The sequence below is a fragment of the Lucilia cuprina genome, chromosome 4 (genome assembly GCF_022045245.1).
Source record: "Lucilia cuprina isolate Lc7/37 chromosome 4, ASM2204524v1, whole genome shotgun sequence".
Lineage (NCBI taxonomy): Eukaryota > Metazoa > Arthropoda > Insecta > Diptera > Calliphoridae > Lucilia > Lucilia cuprina.
Genome location: NC_060952.1, coordinates 79000081 through 79021664, shown reverse-complemented (window position 1 = coordinate 79021664; position 21584 = coordinate 79000081).

Here is a 21584-nt window from a genome sequence, read left to right as displayed (position 1 = left end):
ATATTTTTTAGAAATGCATTTTTATGAAAGTGTACATTAGTGGTAATCGAATTTAAATATTTGCATCCTAATTCTGATCAATAATGTATTTTAAGCAGTTATAAATTCTGTTCGATTAAAAAAAAGTTAAAAAATAGATTTAATGCACATCAAAAAAAAAGATTTTTATATTTGATTTATATTGTGATTTAAATTACCAAATTGGATATAAACTCTCAATGATACGAACCTTCAATGTTTTATACCTTTTTGATTTTTATAGTTTTTATCGTCATAAAAGTCTCGTTGGAATTTTCAAAAATTTAGTGTCTAATAGAGTATGTGCCTACAAAAAAAATGAAATCTAAAGACCATCGATCAATTCTTAATTGATTTCTCATGGAATTCATGCTATGATTTATTCACAGTTTTTTGTGCGTATGATTAATATGTAATTATGTACATTTAGTTTATTACGTATACGCCAAAAGTGCTTACAGATTTATTGCAATAACTAAAATGTATTTAGATATGGCTTAACATATGTTATGTTTAAAATATATGCTATTTATAATAAAGCATACATAAAGTCACAAATAACAAATATGAATTTATAGTCGGACATTGCCGACCATATGATACACCAGTCAGTATGTTAAAATTTTGATTTTTTTTAAATAAAGCATTTAATTTGTTTTATTGTAGAATATTTTTACTTATTGTTGACAAAAAAAGAGATTTTCTACAAGAGGACTCATAGGGGAGAAGGGGTAAATATGGGCCTATACTTATAAATTTGCTTCAAAGTCATTTATGTAGATTTAAATCGTTTTATAAGTAATTATAAGTTAATTTTGACCTTTAAGTCATTTTCTGAAGAGGAGTCTGTATGGGGGCTAGGGTCAAATGAGGCCCGATCACAATAAAAATTAATATTGGCATTTATTGTTCTATAAAACTAATTTTTGTTGACATTATAAAACATTTAACGTACTTATGAGCCTAAAGGCCCGATTCGGGGGGTACGGTTGTATGGGGGCTAGGAGAAATAATGGACCGATTTCAACAATTTTTAATAGCATTCGTCCCTGAACCAACCAGAGTACGTGCCAAATTTCATAAAATTATCTTGAAAATTGCGACCTATAGCGTGCTCACAAGGTTTACATGGACACACAGACAGACAGACAGACAGACAGACGGACAGACGGACATAGCTAAATCGAGTCAGAAAGTGATTCTGAGGCGATTGGTATACTTTAAGATGGGTCTAGGGCCAATATTTTTGGGTGTTACAAACATCAGCACAAACGCATAATACCCTTCCCACTATAGTGGTGTAAAGTATAAAAATATTTGAAAAAACTACTTAAAGGATTTGAAAAATTCGAAAATTATATGGTAATGCAATTAGCCCATAAAATCGTTTTCCGATATCGAGTGCATTATCATGTTAATTTAAAAAGACCTTCATTTTTCTTGTACTTCACCTTAATTCGGAATTATTAATATAAATGCTATTTATGACGAATTTCATCATCATATGAATTTTTAATTATTGACGTTCAAGTGATTTTCTAAAGGGATAAGCTAGGGTCAAAAAAACGCCCGATCAGTAATTTGTCATACTCAAAAGTTCAGTTGTAGTGATGAAAAAAACTTAAGAAGAAGATTTTGCTTATTGTTTTACTACAATTAAAAAGAAACATGAAATATTCGTGGTCCTGTTTTAATTTTAAATATTACACACACAACCTGGAAAATATATTTGAATTTTGTCTCATTAGGTGTAATAGGTCTATATATAATCTATTATAAACAAACATAAATCAACATATGATTTTGATGTAAGATATCAGATTTCAACATACTTTAGAATTAGATCACAAATATTGTTATGTTATAATTAACATTTAATTTTTATTTTATGTTAAAAATGTTAAACAATTACTTTGAACTGACACTAATTCTCTAACAATTTACCAACCATTGACTGCATTAAATAGAATTTAATAAGCCATAGGCTAAAGTACTTACAAAATTTCTAAGTAATTTCTTCATTGTAAATAATCCTGCTTACATTTGTTCGATAAGCACTACTTAAAGCATTTTACTTTTTCTACTTTGTGCAATATAAATACTTTTTATTAAAAAAAATTAAATATAGAATATTTTATCTAGCAAAAGAATATTTTTTTGTTCTACTTGTTAAATACTTTTTATTATACTCAATAGATTTTATTTTATTATTATTTTTTTTTTTTCTTAAGGTGCATTTAGATAAGTGGCAATTTAGTGTTGAAAGTGTCCATCAACATTGTCGTCATTATGATCATCATTATTATGGTTGTTGTCATTGTCGTTATTATTATTATTATTATTTCCATCATCTACCTTTGATAAAGCTTGTTAGTAGGAGAAAATCCCTTATTTTAGATTGACTCACTTAACTTGAAATCTTAAGTTGATGTGCACTTTGGTCTTACATATGAGCTCTGCATAATGCTATTTTCTTATACTAACACACATATACATATGTACATACATATTACTATAGGAAGATGCCTTTCGCAAACTATGAATTGTAGGAGGGTAATTTGAAGGATATTTAAAACCAAAAAAATCTTTCCTGCTGACCGCGAAACTTCAATAGTAGACGATGCTCTTTTGTGGCACTTAGGAAACGTGAACAGAACATTAGCCATTTACAATACCCTAAAGGCCAAAATAGTAATTGTAATTATACAAGCCTTCAAAGTAAGTTTGAAGAAAACATTTTTTTGATTGACTAAAACTAACATATACGATTTATATGATCCATAAATCACCAAAAACTAATTTGTTTTCTAAGACAATCCATGTGCATTTTTAAGCTATTTTTAAAGCACTTTTTAAATTATTCTCGCATACCAAAATGCAACTATACATCCTTGCAAACAAAGAGATTTACACACACAAATAAACATAGAAACTTATTTATGTAGATACTTAGCAGTGGCATTCATGAGAAATACTGCAGTTGTTAAACACAGTTATTTGTTTGTATGTATAAATACAATGTGTTTGAGTGCGTGTGTGTGTGTATGTATGCTTACCAACACATTTACGCATCTTGCATGAATTCACTTTCTTTTACTATCCCCCTCTTAACGGTGACATTAAAATGTATGATATTGCATTAAGTAGCCATTAAAGAGAAAAATGTATTATTTTGCACAATAAGTTTTGGAAAGACAGTTTTTTTTTCTTCTTTTAAATGAATATCTTAAGAAAAAAGCTAAAAAAAAACATAAATGTCCAAAATGTGTAAAATCTTTGTCCTTGTGTTGCAAACAAAAAAAAGCCACATTGATAAATTCTTAAAAAAGACACAAAGAATTAATGGCAAATTTCCATTATTTCTTCTACGATTATTGGTGCACCATCTGCTATACAATCATAAGGATCTTGATAAATTTCTTAATCATGCATTGTTATTATTTTATTGAAATTACACTTTCTAAAAACTGTTAATCGAGTACATATCTCTAAAATATTTTTCAGTCACACAGTATTTTAAATTTGATTACTACTACCACTTTGAATCGAAATACATAATTTTTCTTCAACTAATAATAAACAACTTAAAAAAGGACAAAAAAATACTAAAATGACTTTTTATAAGGGTTCAATTCTTATGACAGATGTCATTCTTTAATAAATCAAAGAAAAAATATATTTTTTTTTTTTAGTTTAATTTGTAAACTTTTAAAATTAATTATATTTTTATTAAATTTTATGATTGCTATAGATTATTGATTTATAAGGTATTCATATTAAATTATTTCAAACAAAGTAAATTACAACAATAACAAAAAAATCTAAATTTATTTAACATTAGTTCATAAAGTTAAAAATGTAATAACCATTCATTTATCAAAGAATTTCTTTTATCCAAACATTATCGCAAAAAAAAATGATAAAATAAAAGACAAATTTTAATCAATTTACAACATTGAGACAACATGTAAATCAAATTCATTTTTCTTTATATACATATTTTACCAAATCTATCTCTTACTCCAGCTTTGATTTATATATCGATGTATTCGTGGAACTTGATTTGAAAATGTTCATGTTAAACACGTTGTAATTCAATTAATTCTAACTTCACCTTTTTGAATTCAGTTAAATTTATTTGATTTCAATGATATTTTTCCATTCATTCGAATTTGTGTTTTCTTTTTGTTCCTTCTCGTTACTCTCGTTCGTTTTTCATTTAAATCGACTGTCAATTACCATGACATTGCCACCAACACCACCATGAACTCTTATTGTTAGAATAAATATCCCAGCGGTTGTGCGAAGAGTATGTGTATCGATTTAAGAAAATATTACGTTACTTGTATATTTATGTCTTGATTTAGTTAGTTAGTTAGTAAGTTAGTTAGTTAGTTAGTTAGTTAGTTAGTTAGTTAGTTAGTTAGTTAGTTAGTTAGTTAGTTAGTTAGTTAGTTAGTTAGTTAGTTAGTTAGTTAGTTAGTTAGTTAGTTAGTTAGTTAGTTACTTACTTAGTTAGTTAGTTAGTTAGTTAGTTAGTTAGTTAGTTAGTTAGTTAGTTAGTTAGTTAGTTAGTTAGTTAGTTAGTTACTTAGTTACTGATTAACGTAGAGCTTAAAAATCATACTTCCACTGGTATTTTTAAAATAATTCTATTTCCTAAATTTCAGTCAGAATCAAAAAAAACTGCTCCGAACTACTGGGTTCAATTCAAGTGAATAAGTGCAAAAATGTAGTTGTTTGTTTGAGTGAATGTTTGATTGTATGAACATTTTATTTATATAAATGTGTATTTTCATACATATGTGTTTGTAGATACTTTGTTTACATTGTGGATGTATAAAAGGACTTCTTTTATTCTCTGTTTATCTCTGGCATTGTATTAATGCGACATTGTCCCAAAGGTATTTTGCAAACATTTGTTGTTGTTTTTCCGTTAACTTCTTTCATCTCTAGTGTTTGTTTTCCTCTCGCCGCCGCCACAACTTAATAGTACGCGCTCGTACACATTTCTAGATGGAAGTAGTTGGTGGTGTTAGAATATAAGTATTCTGTGGTTACAGTGGTAACGAAGAAAATCGTTGCTATAACAAATCACAACGAAAAAAAAACAGTCGTAATATTAGTGTGGGATGTTTTCCAGAGAAATTCGTAATGACTTCATTCGTCTATTAGTATTAACCAGTTAATATGATTTATTTTGTCAGACTAAACAGCTTTACCCTTGCATTTACATTATAATAAGTCTTAGTAATATTTATTATAGTCTGGCGGTTTATTTTAAATAAAGTAATAAAATTAATAATTTTATTACTGAATGTATAATCGAAAATACAAATCAATACCAATGAGTGCGTTAAACTTTCTCTCAAGAATATTTAAACTAACTAAAATCAAGGTCATATTAATTTTATATACCAAATATTATATTTAAATGTTGAAAAACAACTACCACTAGGTATACAATGGATCAATCCTTACATATTTAAGGATAAACTTTCTTGTGTAAAGGATAAACTTTCTTGTGTAAAATTTTGTCACCAATATCTTTGCATAGTTTAGAATATTTTGCTTTCTAAAGCATATTTCACTTAATGTTTTATAGCGCCTTCAAACAATAGTATTACCAATCACAGAAGATGTTGTTTATAATATTTTGGTCTTGTAATCACTGTACTTATAAGCAAGTAATAAGTGGGCAACTATAAGTATATATGATGCCATGTTAATATTGCTGTTGCACGTAGCAAAGCATTCATCTTATAACTACCTTTGGTGGATTGTATAAGTGTGAACTATTTATGTGTAAACAGTGAAGGATAAAAAAATTAAAATATGAGATTTAAACATTGTGTAATTATGAATGTAAACTTGAATTTATTTATGTTATATAATAACCTGAAACTTAAAAAACTTTTTAATTATCAGGAGAAGTTTTAAACTTACTTATTTAAATATACCCCTTTACCACTTTAGTGGGGAGGGTATAATGGGTTTGTGCTGATGTTTGTAACGCACAATAATATTGGTCCCATAACTACCTTAAAGTATACAGAATCGTTTTCTGAGTCGATTAACCTATGTCCGTCTGTCCATCTGTCCGTCTGTCTGTCTGTCTGTCTGTCTGTCTGTCTGTCTGTCTGCCTGTTAACTACAGGTCGCAATTTTTTAGATAATTCAATAAAATTTGGCACATGATTTGGTACCGTAGACCAAGCCTATTTAAAATGGTTAAAATCGGTCCATTGTTTCGCTTAGCCCCCATACAACTGAACCCGCCAAATAGGGCTTTTAAGTTTATAATTATGTTTAACATACTCGTACCTTAAAAAAAAGCTGCAAAGCCAAGTCCCATACTAGCCTTAATGAACCTCATGAACTTTATAATTATAGGCCGTCATTAGACTCTACCCCCTATAAAAAGTCCTCTTCAAAATTTCCATAATTTGTCTCAACAATAACAGGTGTAGGGTATCATATGGTAGGCTTCGCCTGTGTATAATTTCTTACTTGTTCTAATTAATTCATATTGAAAGTGACATACTCATACTGTTAATCTGCTAAAATTTGAGGACTGTTGCAGTTTCTTAGATAACATTTTTAAATGTAACTTATTCCAGAAGAGTCTGTGAAAATTAAAAAATGGCCCATAATTGGATACGGCTATACTAAAAACAAATTAACCCCCATCTTTCAATAATCGTTATATAGACGATATTATGTTCAAGATCTTGCAAAAATTGCTTTTAAAATTCTACATCACTGTATTTGAATGTGAAATTTCTTTAAGATGTTTTCCTTTAGTTTTTGGTTAAAAAGACATTTTTACACCCACCATCAAAATATATGGAGCAGTATTACTTTTGTCAATCGGTTTGTAACACATTGAAGTATTGGTCCAATATTTTTAGTCCGCATTAGATTCTAAGATGATCTAGACATGTCTTACTATCCATTTGCTGATACTTAATAGAATAGAATCCGAACAGAAAAAGCTAGAGGGCTGAAATACTTAAAGAAATACTTTTTATTAACGCAAGTTTTTAGTACTGAAAATGAACAATATCGGTTTAGGATTTATCCAGGTCCACACACAAATTGCACCAAATAAGGTCTTCCTCCAAAAATGTCCTATACACTTATTAAGGGCTCAAAAATGCTACTTTATCGTTGAAATTCACATTAATTGTATGGAAACCAAAATCCATCCATCCATTTTATAATGAAATGTCCATAATTAGTCCTTCCTTATAAGGCCGTCTTCAGAATATTACAATAAAGCTGTTTATTGAAGAAATGTTACAGAAACAAGTTTAAAACAAGAATGAATGTATAGTCGGACATAGCCGACCCATACATCAGACAGTATGTGGATTGTTTAAAAAAATTATTTGATTTGTTTTTTTCACATTATCTCCGTATATTTTTAATTGTTTTTTTAACAAAAAAAACTGCTCATACGGGAGAAATGGTAAAAATGGGCCTATCCTTATAAATGTTAGTAGAGGAATTTATGTCTACTTTAAAGTTATTTATGTAGAAAGTTTATGTTTAAAGTGTTATTAGTATTTATAAGTTAAATTTGACCTTAAAGTCATTTTCTGAAGGGGAGTTTTTATGGGGGCTAGGGTCAAATGAGACTCAATCATTAAAAAATTGAGAGTGCCAACTTTTGTTGACATATTATAACATTTAACTTATTTATGAGCCCAAAGGCTCTATTCAGGGGATACAGTTGTATGGGGGCTAGGCGAAATAATGAACCTATTTTAACCATTTTCAATACGCTTCGTCCTTGGGCCAAAAGGTGTGTTGTGCCAAATTTGAAAATTGCGACCTGTTCCTTACGCACAAGGTTTACATGGATAGCAAGCCAGACGGATGGACACAGCTTAATTGCCTCAAAAAACGATTCTAAAGTGATTGCTATACTCAGTATGAATATTTTTGTATGTTACAAACATCAGCACAAACCCAATCGACCCTCCCCCACATAAATGGTGTAGGGTATACTTGACCCATTTTTTTAGTATTTGAGAAATAAATTATGGGTAATTTATCATTTCAAATAATTTTAACACACTTTTCTTCAAAAAATTACTTTAGCACTCATAACTGGCTTTAAAATTTAGCACAAAAATAGTAAATAAATTGTAATCAAATCTTAGCATAAGGAAAGAATTATGGTTTTTATTCCGAAAATCACCCTGATCCAAATATTATATATATATTTACCATCCGATATGTACTATAGACCTTATTCATAAACAAGCTTTATTTTATAAACTGTTTATATATTATTTTCTATGGAAGTTTTGTTTTATAAGTCTTTTATAAAATAAGGTGTTGTTTAAGAATATGTGGGTTTATCTACACGAAATATTGAAGATGGGTATATAAGATTCGGCATTACCGAATACAAAACTCGTACTGGTTCTTTAGTATTTATATTTTTTTTAAATTTCATATGCTTTTAGACGAATAAATTCGTTTCAGTTTTTTTTTACTTAACCACTACAACTAAATCCATGATTACTAAAATTTCCATTAAGTTGTTATCTAAAAAATAACAACTCCTTCTGGTGTCGCAAACATGCTTAAATAAATAAGAACTTCCTGTAAAAAAAAAACGAAGCAGCTCCCTTAAGTTTCTCAGTGATATTTCTTGTTTTCCCCCAACAGAGTTTCAATGGATAAGAATATTTTAAATGAATAAAAACGCAAAATGAATAGAATGGCATTGATGTTAGGTATAAACTAACTTTATATAAAAAGACTTTCTACACACCTTGGCCCACCTATAATAATTTCTTTATATGTAAAGCATTGATATACTTCGGGTTTACGATTTCTTTTATATTTTTTTCTTTAACTTTTCATTCTTAAATATTTGTGATTTTAACGAGATAAACTTGCCTGCGTTTTCATTTTTTCTTTTATTCCCATTTGCTTTGTTAGAATAGTTGGGCTTTCAAAAAAAATAAAATAAAAAAATCGCGAGCGTGTCTTTTAATTTAGCTGATGACCTTAATTTCTTGTTAACAAAAATATTCTTTTTCTACCTTTGGCTCTATTCAGGTTTTCCAGTTAGGTTTTTCTTTTTTTTTTTTTGCTTTCCTAAACACAACTTCCTTTTGAATGCCATTCTTTATTTGCCTTCTACAATTGTGTTTCAATTTTCTTTTCGAAATTTTTTTTCAATTTTTTTCTCGTTACGGAAACAAATGCAGGAATGATTCTATTATGCAGTTGTGTTTATAGTTGTTGTAGTATATGAGAGTTCTTTATTCACTTTCTAAATCAAATAACGATTCTTTTTGGCAACACATTCTACGAAACTGTTAAGATATATTTCTATTATCAATTTCATCATGATTTTCATTATATGAATGATTTAGATCAAGAACATCTGTGATTTTTAAAGCCTTTTATATTTGTTATTTTTTACTTTTTATAATTTGAATATTTTTGGGCAATTAATTAAAATAATTGAAAATTTATTTAACTAACTTGAACATAAAATAAACAAGTATACAATGAGGCAGAATCTATTTTTTTTTAATTATACCTGACATCTTTAAACAGCTGCTCAGATTGGAAAACAATTAGGTCAACTTTCCAAGGAATAATTATGCCAACCGTTGCCCGTCCCCTCCCCCATAAAATTGTTCTACGGGCCATAAAAATAAGTCGTGCAAAAAATTAGGTCAATAGGACTACGTTAACTGGTGCCGCAACGGCTCTGAAGTTTAAAGATGCATTTATAAGGGGAAAATATGCATTTTTTTAAGATTTCACAAAAGTTTTGTCATTAAATAATTTGTTTTGTATTTTATTGTCAAAGAATCATAATGTACACAAAATTAGCGTTACAAAAACATAAAAAACACAAAAATTGGTTGAAAAATTTAAATGTTATTAAAAATTCCCCAGGCCATTATCGTGTCTCAGAGCACTTGAATTCGAAATGTGATAAAAAAAACATATTTTTGAAAATATGCTAATAAAACAATTGTATTACTTAAAATACATCTGTAGTTACTTGAATATGAGTTTTTGTCCTTATAGAATAACGTAAACCTGTTCTCAGCTATGGTCGAAAAATTTTGATATTTTTAACGGTCGTTTCAAAATTCAAATTTTAGTTTTTTGATACTTTGTTAAACAATTTTCAATATTTTTTGGAGAACTCATCGGGATTTATGGAAAACAGATTAGGGAATAAAACAGTAAAATTAAGTCAATACCTCGTATAGTTTGCCTGTACCTGCAATTTGAATTCAGCGGATTTCGAGAAAAACCCTTTTTTAATATTTTGAAAAATTGGCCTTTTTATTATATTGTTGTGTATTTTAAATGGAACCTTTTGTAAATTTATTACTCCACATATTTCTAAATAAAAATCAAGAGTTTCATGCAATTTGCACGCCATTAACCCATAAACTTTAAAGGTCAAATTTTTGTAATATTTGCAATTTTTGATGGAAACTTAAGAAATTTATTTTATAACAAACGATATTTAAAATTATAGTGAAAAAAATTAACCCTTAAACGGCCTTGTTTTAAAAACATGCCAATTTGGACATATTTCAATAAAACCAGTTTTCATAACAAAGACCAAGATTCCAAGCTTCCACTTGCATCGGTTAAAGAACTACGATATCCCCTTATACAACCAGCACATAGTCAAGAAGGCAATGGTCGCCTTTTATACATGTCGTAAGATGTTTGGAATAAAATGGTGACCTAGTCCTAACATAGTACGTCTGTACGTTCTTACGGATCTTTTGGACTTCAACTAAGAAGATGTTTGTTGTGGATCAGCTATACAAAGTTTAAGTTCAATAAAACTTTGTTGTCTTTCATATATGTAATAATGTAGGGTACTACATGACCTCAATATTCGTAGCAACGTAGGAATCTTTGTCAATAGTCAAGCGGCACTTCTCTCACTAAACTCTTATACTACCACTTCCCTATTAGTTAGACTATTCAACAAGGATTTGACAGGCTGGGTCGCCTGTCTGACATTATTATTGTTTGGGTCCTTGCGCTATTATGGTAATGAACGTGCAGATATGAACGGGATCTGCTCTGGATATCTCCAACATCGTTTCAGTAACAGTCCTCAGATTATTTCTTTAAAAGGCTTATATTAGGTGGAATAACCTAGTCACATGTGAAGGGGCCAATTTATTTTGGTCATACTAAATATGCACAAGAATCTTATAAACCGAAGTGGGGAGGACATATCAAAGCTGATCGCAGTTAAAGAGACAGGAAAAAGGATGAAATGGTTTCCCTGTTATAGCCGTAAAAAGAAACCGCTTCCTTAGCAGTTGCTTTATATCTAACTTTGCCGAGATATCTGCGTCCCGGCTTAATGATATCCTCAGACTTCTCACAGCTTCAGGATCTGGATCTAAAAAAACGGAGTCTCTTCAAATCTACTTGATAGTTTGCATGCAGTGAACTACAACGTTAACCAACAAACCATCTCAAAAGTACTAGCATTTCATTGAAGTTCTCATCAACAACTTTTAATGAAACAGAAGTCGCACCATTGTTAAATCTATCCCCCACCTAAAGTTCTTCTAAAAAAACTCGAGTCTTTTCAGGAAGAAAAAAAAACTGAGTATATTATTTTTCAATGTTTAGAAAGTCAGTTTCCTGACATAATTGCTAAGAATTGTTCATTCAAGGATGTTATATACGGAATAACATTATTTCCAAGATACTTAGATCTAACTTCGACGAAAGCTTGTACAACGCTTATATTAAATAAATTTTAAATTAAACTTTTAAAATAATTGACAGGCAAGAGATGACTACAGTTCGGTTCTGTGTGCCTCCGGTAGGTTAGTAGTTACTGTTCAAGTCTGTCGGACCGAAGTTCAATTACCACCATAGGCACTAATAAATGAGCGCACAATGGTCTCTATGCAAGTCTACATGTATTTTTTCAGATTTAATGTAACATTTAATGTAAGGAGAATTTCTTTCAAACTATGTCCTTCTCCCCAGGCATATTAAGACTCAATTATTTTAACGATATAAAAAAAACATATTGCGTTGTTTCTTACCAGCCGTCTCAAGTGTTTTTTTCTGTTTGTGATTACTTATTTCCTTAAGTTTATTTTTGTATTTTTTTGGTAATTTTACCCTTTATTACGTGCACACATACATACCTATGTATGTATATTTCCCACTTCACATGTTCATGTGTTGTAGTTCAAAATGTCAGTTTATTCAGTTGGGAAAATTAAACCAAAACTTAATTAAAGTTTCCGTTTGTTTATTTTTCGAAAGGTTTTACGCTATTTTCTACAATGAAGTAATATAAGGCTTGCCATTCTAACTTTGGTACTACAATTTTTATTTATTTATTTTTTTTTTTTTTTCAAGAGAAAGCGGGAAAGGGATTACGCTGATATCATGACTAGTTCTTTAAGAACTTGATACTTATCATGAATGCAAGACTGTAAAATTATTTACTCGAAATTTTTAATTTTTTTTTTTTTGTAATAAAACTATAATATTTCATATTGGGAAATTTATGCGCTCAAAATCATAGGACTAGTTCCTTGCAATAGCTGAAATAATTCACTCGCAAAGATAGTAGTAAAATATTTTTGGCAAAACTGTTTAACATAACACATGCCTAATATATATGTACGAAAAATATCATACATTGTACGAAAAGTTTCGTAATATGTACGAAACATTTTAATAAGATGTAAAAAATGTATTTATTTTTGAAATATTTTTTAAATTACATAAATTGTAAAATACAAACTTTGAATAAAAAATGTGAAATTTATGAAATATTTTTTTTTTCAAAATATTGCGCAAAAGCAGTAGTTACAATGTTTTTTCCTAAAAATAAGCATGAATTATTTTCAGTGTACGATGCATACATTGCTATACATTATTGGAAAATCTTTTCTATTTACTTGTTATTTGTGTTTACTTATTTGGTAAAACTGTATTAACTTTTTTAATATCTATTTGGTTTTCGTCTGCTTTGCAGTATATTAAATCGTTTAAACTATGTACATATAGTCATAACCTATTTGCACCCAGCATTTCCCGGTCTTTTCATTAATTTAGTGAATTATTTCTTATCCTGTAAATCAATTCTACATATAATGTGTATTACCTAAACAAAGATTTACTATTTAATTTGTTTGGTATTGAAAATGGACAATATTGGTTAATGCTCTCACATAAATGACCTCCGGAATATAGTTAAGCAATGTCTGTCCGCCTGTTGAAACACGATATAGTCTGAACGAAAAACTTTTACCTTTCACCCTCGCCGGAAATTATGTATGGAATACAACATAAGATAAAGCCTACTTTGTAAGCCTCCCAAATGCGACTCCTTGTTTTCTCCATAAAAATAAGTCGGAAATCACATTATGATTTTATCATTAAAATCGTTGTTTTCGACGATCTGTAACATCCTATTATCATACATACAGGGGAGTTAATGGTTTTGTGGAAGGAGCATTTTAGTCATCTGCATTTTATGTGGAAATACAAATCCATGGGCAAATCTTTGGCCAAAGTGGTTCTTATTCATTGAAGACCAAGCTTCTGAGGTTGATGATTTTTTTAAACACTTTTTCAGCTGCTGTAATGTTTTAGCCGATCTCACAGTACGTTGTGGACCATGCTTGAGCTTATCACATCAGATCCTCTTTCTCCGAAATAATTCACTACATAATAAATATGTCGTTGAAAAATTTCACGGAATTTCCTTATCGTCACTGTAATCGATGAATGTTTGGATAAGACTTTTAACGATTAACGATTTCCACTATCAAGTTTTGTAGGAACTATAATCTATTTACCAAATTTTAAGTACGTGTTTTTGAGTTAACAATCAAATGTCAATTAATAATCAGATTAGTTAATCTAAAAATAAATTGATTCTAATGTTAATCTCCTTTGATGTTTTTGAGTACAAGATTTAATTTCGCAGTGTTGTCATACAAAACAATAAAAAACGTACCTGTACCTTGCGAACAAGGTTTACATGGACAGACAGCCAGCCAGCTGGACAGACGGACGGACGTGTCTTAATCGACTCAAAATGTAATTATGAGTCAATCGGTATATATATAAGGTGGGTTTTGGACCAATATTTTTGTGGGTTACAAACATCAGCCCACTATAGTGGTGTAGGGTATAAATATTGAAATTTGTATATGATATACAGTAATTTTTTTGTTTAATAATAAGTTTGTGTTAATCGATTAATTGATATAAATTATTCGGTTTATTCGTTATTTGAAATTTGAAAATTTTCATTTATTCGAGCGATTAATCGTCAAAAATTGATCGATTAACCGATCGACTATTAATCGTTTGAATACCCTAACAGCCAGCCAGCCGGACAGACGGACGGACATGTCTTGATCGACTGAAAATGTGATTCTGAGTCGATCAGTATACTTAAAGGTGGACCAATATTTTTATGTGTTACAAACATCAGCACAAATGTATAATACCCTCCCCACTATAGTGTTGTAGGGTATAATTAATGAAAACTAAAATTTACTGCCTGTTCCTCTAATCAATTCAATCACTAATCATTCACCTAAAGATTGGTCCTAAGAGGATCAATGCATAATTGACAATATCTATCATATGAAGAACCCTTTAGAGAATGAATACTAAGTAGCAAAAAACAATATATTTTGGTACATAATGCACCCTACGTTATAAATTAGATAATTTATTTTAAATATTCCTAATTCATATTAACGCTGTGAAGTTCGGTCCATAATTGTACCTATTAGCAAATAATAATAATGTTAATGCAAGTTCATTGATGTTTGATATATAAGATTCGGCATAGTCGAATATAATACTCTTGTTTGTTAATCTTGTTATAAACGATAAAATAATTTGGCGTAGGATTCATTACACCGTGCAACAGTCATTTTAACACATGAAAAAATATATACGTACAGGAAACTGTGGACCATTAGTATTAATCCTGTGTACTGAGTTTTTCATAATCAGCTCTTATACTCCTGTAAAAGGAGTTTAAATTTTAAAGGACATACGATTTCAAACAAAATGTATGTTTTGGATAAGAAAAGTTGGTATTAATATTAATATCAAATGAAGCTAAGAACATCTACTTCAAAATAATATGATTTTAAAAAGGTTTGGTAAAGAAATAGAAATCTTAAAGAAAATTTGTTACAAAAAAGTAATTAAAAGTTTTAGTTTCGAAAATGAGACCTTTTAAAATTTAATTTCTTTGTCGTATCTTTCTCTAAGTGAGTCAAGTAAATAATATAGGTAGAATGTACAGATTAGCAACTTTTATATAATAGCAATATTAGCACCATACAATACATAAAAATATTTTAGATATTCGTTTGAAATTGTAAGTCATTTAAACTTTAAAGTGTAATCTATTTTCACATGCATTTCAACAGGGTTATATGGGGTTATAGACCAATATCCAACATAATTTACGAAACAATTTCTGGATATATAAAAATTACTTGTGCTTAATTTTGGAGCATTTGTTAGCTAAGTTTAATACTAATGAAAATATGGACCCATATTTCCCCTTTGTAATGTAAATTACAAAGGGAAAATATTGTGAACAAATTTCAATCCTTAGCTCATATCGTTCGGACTCAGTCATGTTTTCAGAGATACAGCAACGGACTATCTTCATTATATATTCGCTTTTATTAAGACAATACAATTGGAATATATACACTTTGGAATGTACTCCTCATCTTTTTTTTTAATAGTGGGTATAACGAGAAATAGCTTTGACATATTTTTAACATTTCATTTACATATATTTTTATTAACTTATAATGTAATAACTAACATAATTTTTCGATTAAATTTACATTAAAATTCCACTTTTAACAATGAGTTCATTTACGTTCTATTATAATATTCTACGAATCCTTTTTATTAAATTCCTCCTTTTTTACCTTTACAAAAACAAACAATTTTCTCTTCAATCAATTTACAATTCCCTTCACTTAAAAACATGCTAATAATAGTGAATGGTGCGTATACCTAGAATAGTTATTAAAATAATACATGGTATTTAGTCAACACTAAATGTTGAAAATGTCGACACATAAACAACCGATACACATAGTTTTCTACCAATGTACTTGTAAAGCAGCGCATTTTTACACAAAATCATATTTCCACTTTGTGATACTGACAGCTAATTACTCAATATACTACATACCTAGAGACATACTGAACATTCCAACAATGTTTTCTAAATACGAGAGTAGGTTTTCCCAGTAGTTTAACTTGAAGTCAATGTACCTATTTTACAAATGATGAAGTATTTTATATAATTTCGGATTACATGAGATATACAATGTAATATTTGTAATAAATAAATTGGAAAAGATCACTATAACTCCCCAGACTATTTATGGTCTAAATGTAGTCTCATACACGGCGTATTGCAGGGTAATATATTAGAACTATTACATTTATGCAGTGCAGTAGATTTGGTGTAAATGGCCTTGTCTTCTTGTCGCTTGCAAACGGTCAAAAAATACACACAGAAAAACGATAATAAAACAACGATGACAGCAACAAAATTTGTAGTTAAAAATCATTGCTTAAAATGCATAGAAATTGTAAAATTTGTTCACCTTCACAAAAATGCGAACTAATTACACTTATACTATGTTCATTGCAACAAAAAAAGAATAAAACCAAACAACGATACACCACTATCATCAGCACCAACGACACCGACAACTAAAATTTCAACAACATGACTACATCATTTTCATTATCATTCGCATTTAAATTGTAATGATTTTGTGTTAACATTAGGGCGAGATATATTTGAGAGCACGATATAAGTCTGAAATGAATTTTTTTGTAATCAATGACAATGTCGGCTGAGTAATTTAAAAGAAATTAATTAAGAAAATATTTGATATTCACTTATGAAAATCTATATTTTAAAACTTATACGACTTTCGTTAAATAGGTAACCAGCATGTATGGTGTAGGATTCTTGCGTAGTCAATAAGCACTCATTTTTAGAAGATCATTATTAGTTTAAAAAATATAATATTATGATTAAATATATTCCTAATAAATATATTCCTAATATATTTATAATAGTTTCAAGTTATCACATAATTTTTCAAGTAATTATGTTATTGTTTCAAATAATCATATTATGGTTTCAAGTAATAGTGTTGTGGTTTGAAGTTATCATGTTATTGTTGGCAGGACTCATATAGTGCTTTCAGTAATTTTATTATTGTTTTGAATAATCATAATATGATTTCAAGTAACTATTTTATGATTAACGATTAAGTTTACCTTTTTTGAAAGTTTATTCGTTTTATATACCCCTGTTGATACAGTAGAACGTTTAACGTAATTATGATCCCAAAAGCCCTATTCAGGGGGGGGTGTTTGCACGATTGTTCGGGCTAGGCGAAATAATGCATCGATTAAAACCGTTTTCAATTATCTTTGGATCAAAAGAAGAATATGTGTCAAATGTCATCAAATAATATTCAAAATTGCGACCTATAACGTGCGCAAAAGGTTTACATGGACACACAGACGGACGGACGGACGGACGGACAGAGGTGTTAGAAACATTAGCACAAACTCAAAATACCTACTACGCAAAATACTACTACTATAGTGGTGTAGGGTATAAAAACCAATTTGTAATACCAATTCGATGGTGTTTATAAAAATGTGCATTGTCTTAAATATCTATCATTAATATGGACCGCACTAATTTGTATTTGAATGACGTTTGTTTGTATTCAGTTTTTTCTCTTTTCTGCCAACTTGTTAGCAGAGAGCAAACTAATTTTGTCACATTTCATTATACATACAGATATATGAATTACACCCAGTTCAAGTGTATTACATACACTTTGTTATTTTATTTGATTAAATTTTTAAAAAAAAAAGGTCGACGAATTACTGCACTACAAAATTTAAGTAAATGTGAAAAAAATTATTAGAATAATTTTAAAGCAGTAAATAAACAATGCGCTATAGTAATCTATATTAATTGTAACGATTTGACTGGTATCGTCTTGGTATTAAGAACTATTGATTACATCAACAAAGAAGACCGATTAAAAAAAATGTTCTCTAATGATATTTCAAAAAATTGTTTTATAAAAAATTTTTACAATTAGTAAATGTTGCTTAGAAGTCCGCTAATAAATCTATTATTTACCGCAATAAATTAAATGTTTAATGCTAAATATCAATTTGATGAAAAAAATATATCACCACACTTATGGTAGGGTGTATAATTTATAGAAACAGACAAAGTATTTATTACATTTGCTCATATAAAACTTTCATAATATTGTGGGGTTGATAGTCATTGTAAGCAATGACCAAACAAAAATCAGAAGCGTTGCAACACTGGTCTTTCAATGGGAAAAATTAACACTTTTAATCAATTTAATATAATGTAATTTTGTAGAAATTGGTATTTGATTTAGGATCATCTTTTGAAAATTTATTTTCAATATATTTAAAGTTGAGCTTGAGTAAAAGTTTGCTACTTTAGGACAGTAATTTAGAACTATTAAACAAATTTTTGCATAATTTGAGTTAAGATGTTTCGCTGATATTTTGCTACGAAGGTGATTGATACTATTAGTTTCTTAAATTCTAATCGGAACTTAATAAAAAAATTTGGCGAAAACGTTAAAAAAGAAATAAAAAAATTTAGTACTTCAAAAGATTTACAAGAAAATACGCATTTTCATATCCTTTAGTTATGGGTCGTATATTTGTCCAGTTTTTTGTACAAACTTTTTTAATTTTAATAATAATAGTGAGTAATTTCAATATCTGCTGTATAGGACACTTATGCGTATGAGCAATAATTGTTTTGTCACAACAAGTATTCTCAAAATACACATCTGCATATGTAATTTATTCTTATTTCCTGACTATAGCGCGTTTGTGCATATTTGGTACATATACCAATCGGTATAGAATCACTTTCTGAAAAACGTTAAATTTGTGCGCACGCTACAGGTCGCAATTTTTTAATGAAATTTGGCACAAATTATTTCCAACGACGGACGCTATTGAAAATGGTTGACATATGTTCATTATGTCGCATAGGTTCCATACAACCGCACCCCCCGAAATGGGCCTTTGGGCTAATAATTAAGTTAAATGTTGTATTATGTCAACAACAATCTGCCAAACATAATTTTATAGAACTCAAAATGACACTACCGATTTTTGTAATGATCGGACCTCATTTGACCCTAGACCCCATACACACTTCCCTTCAAAAAATGACTTAAAGGTCAAAATTCACTTATAAACACTAATAGCACGATTAAATTCTACATATATAACCTAAAAGCAGACGTAAATTCCTTTACCAAAATTTATGAGCATATGACCCTAGACCCCATACAAACTCCACTTCAAAAAATGACTTAAAGGTCAAAATTCACTTATAAACACTAATAGCACGATTAAATTCTACATAAATAACCTAAAAGCAGACGTAAATTCCAATACCAAAATGTATGAGGATAGGCCCATAAGAAAAGAAAATCTCTTTTTTATCAACAACTAGCTGCTTATACCCGGCGTTGCACGGGTATTATTGGTGATAATAAAGTTGGCATACAGAATTCCCTTTTTTGCCGTTTTACCCCCTTTGGATGGGCTTCCAAAATATGCATATTTCCGATACTACAAAAAGGCGTAGTTGCTTTAGAACAGAAAAAAATTGTCTGTAAGCACAAAAGTACTAATTTTTGCAGTTTTCGCCCTTTTGTCCTACTTTTTGTCCCCTTTCGGTCCAACTTTCGCAACAATATTTTGCTAATTCATATTTCTTAAGCTTTTATTTATGCTCAGAAGTACTAATTTTGACCGTTCCTTGAACACCTTCCAAGGATAAATCTACCAACGTTCCAAATTTCAAAGAAAATCGGTTCAGCCGTTTAGGCGTGATTGACGAACAAACAAACGAACAGACTTACAAAGAGATTTATAATATATATGTAAGGATAAGTAAAAATATTTTAGAATAAAGTTAAAAAACAAATTAAATTCTTTATTTTTTTATATAGCTGCTATATAGACCACTTCAGCGTATGAGCAATACATTTATTTTTTATTTATTTATTTATTTTTTTTTTTTTTTTGTTATAACATAATATGTCCATACATACGTATGAGCAATATTTTAATTATTATATGAAGTATACTCAAAAAATTACTTAAATTGTCCAAAAATTGTAAAATGTATCAATTTTAGCTGCGCTTCTGTCGATTGACTTTTTACCCTAAAAACTTTACTTTTTGAAACTATAAAATAATGATGATAGAGAAATGAATATCTTTACTATATTCGGGGTAATGCCAACAATCTACTTAGCCAAGTGCAATGCTGTAAGCCACACAACCATATAGTTAAAATCTTACATTAATGTATTTTATAGTTTTTATTCCTCATTTTTACCATACATTAAATACAGTTTTTGTTAAAAACTTCTATGTACAATGTATTATTTAGCTAAAATAAAAAAGTTTAATTTAGAAAATAATAAAAATATTAAGAATTTAAGCAATTTTAATTCATACTTGATAAAATTTTATAAGTTCTGTTTGGTTTTGAGCAATATTTTTTCACAAATTCTCCCTAACACCTTTAAAAATAAATTTCAAATTTTGTGCAATTTTTAAATAACAAATGTTTATAAAAATTTCACAAAATTTTCTATTCATCTGAAACAAAACAATTCGTTCGTATAATTAAAACTTGTTGTGAATTGGATGTACATTTCATTTTGGAAAATGTTTAGAATTTCATTAAAATTGACTAACGCGCACTTCATTCAAGTGAATAATGTATATTCTTTTATGATCTAAAAGGCATCTTTGTTAAAAGTAAAAAAAAACTGTAATAAAAATAAACAAAATTACTTAAAAACTAAATTTTGCAACCAAACATGTGCAAACAACGTATTTAAATCAATGATTGGTAGACATAAAAATGAGAGGCCGAATTCTATCAACACCTTATAAATATTAAAAAAAAATCATTGAACATTAAACACAAATTATAAATGCCTTAAACACGTATAAAATTACATTTTAGAAAAATATTTTTAATATTTTCCCCTCAAACCGACCATCGTTCTATAACAAAAAATAAATCTGCTTTACCAAAAATGTTCTTTTATATTTCACATTTCCTCTTAAGTCTTTTATGAACATACAGATAAATATACTAGTATATGTATGTATAAGTACATATATGTAAATACCCAGCAAAAACTTACATTGAAAAGTAAACCCTTATAACGGATTGAAATATTAATATTTACTTACACAATAACATATTAAATCATGACATTGGAGGCAAGTACTTACCACGCTCACTTACAAGTAGGGAGTAAGGTATTTTATAACCACACTCGCTTACAAATAAGGAGTTAGGTATGTACTAAGATCGCCTGCAAATAGGGAGCTAAGTCAGTAGTTATTTTCTGAAGAAAAAAATTGTCTAAGAG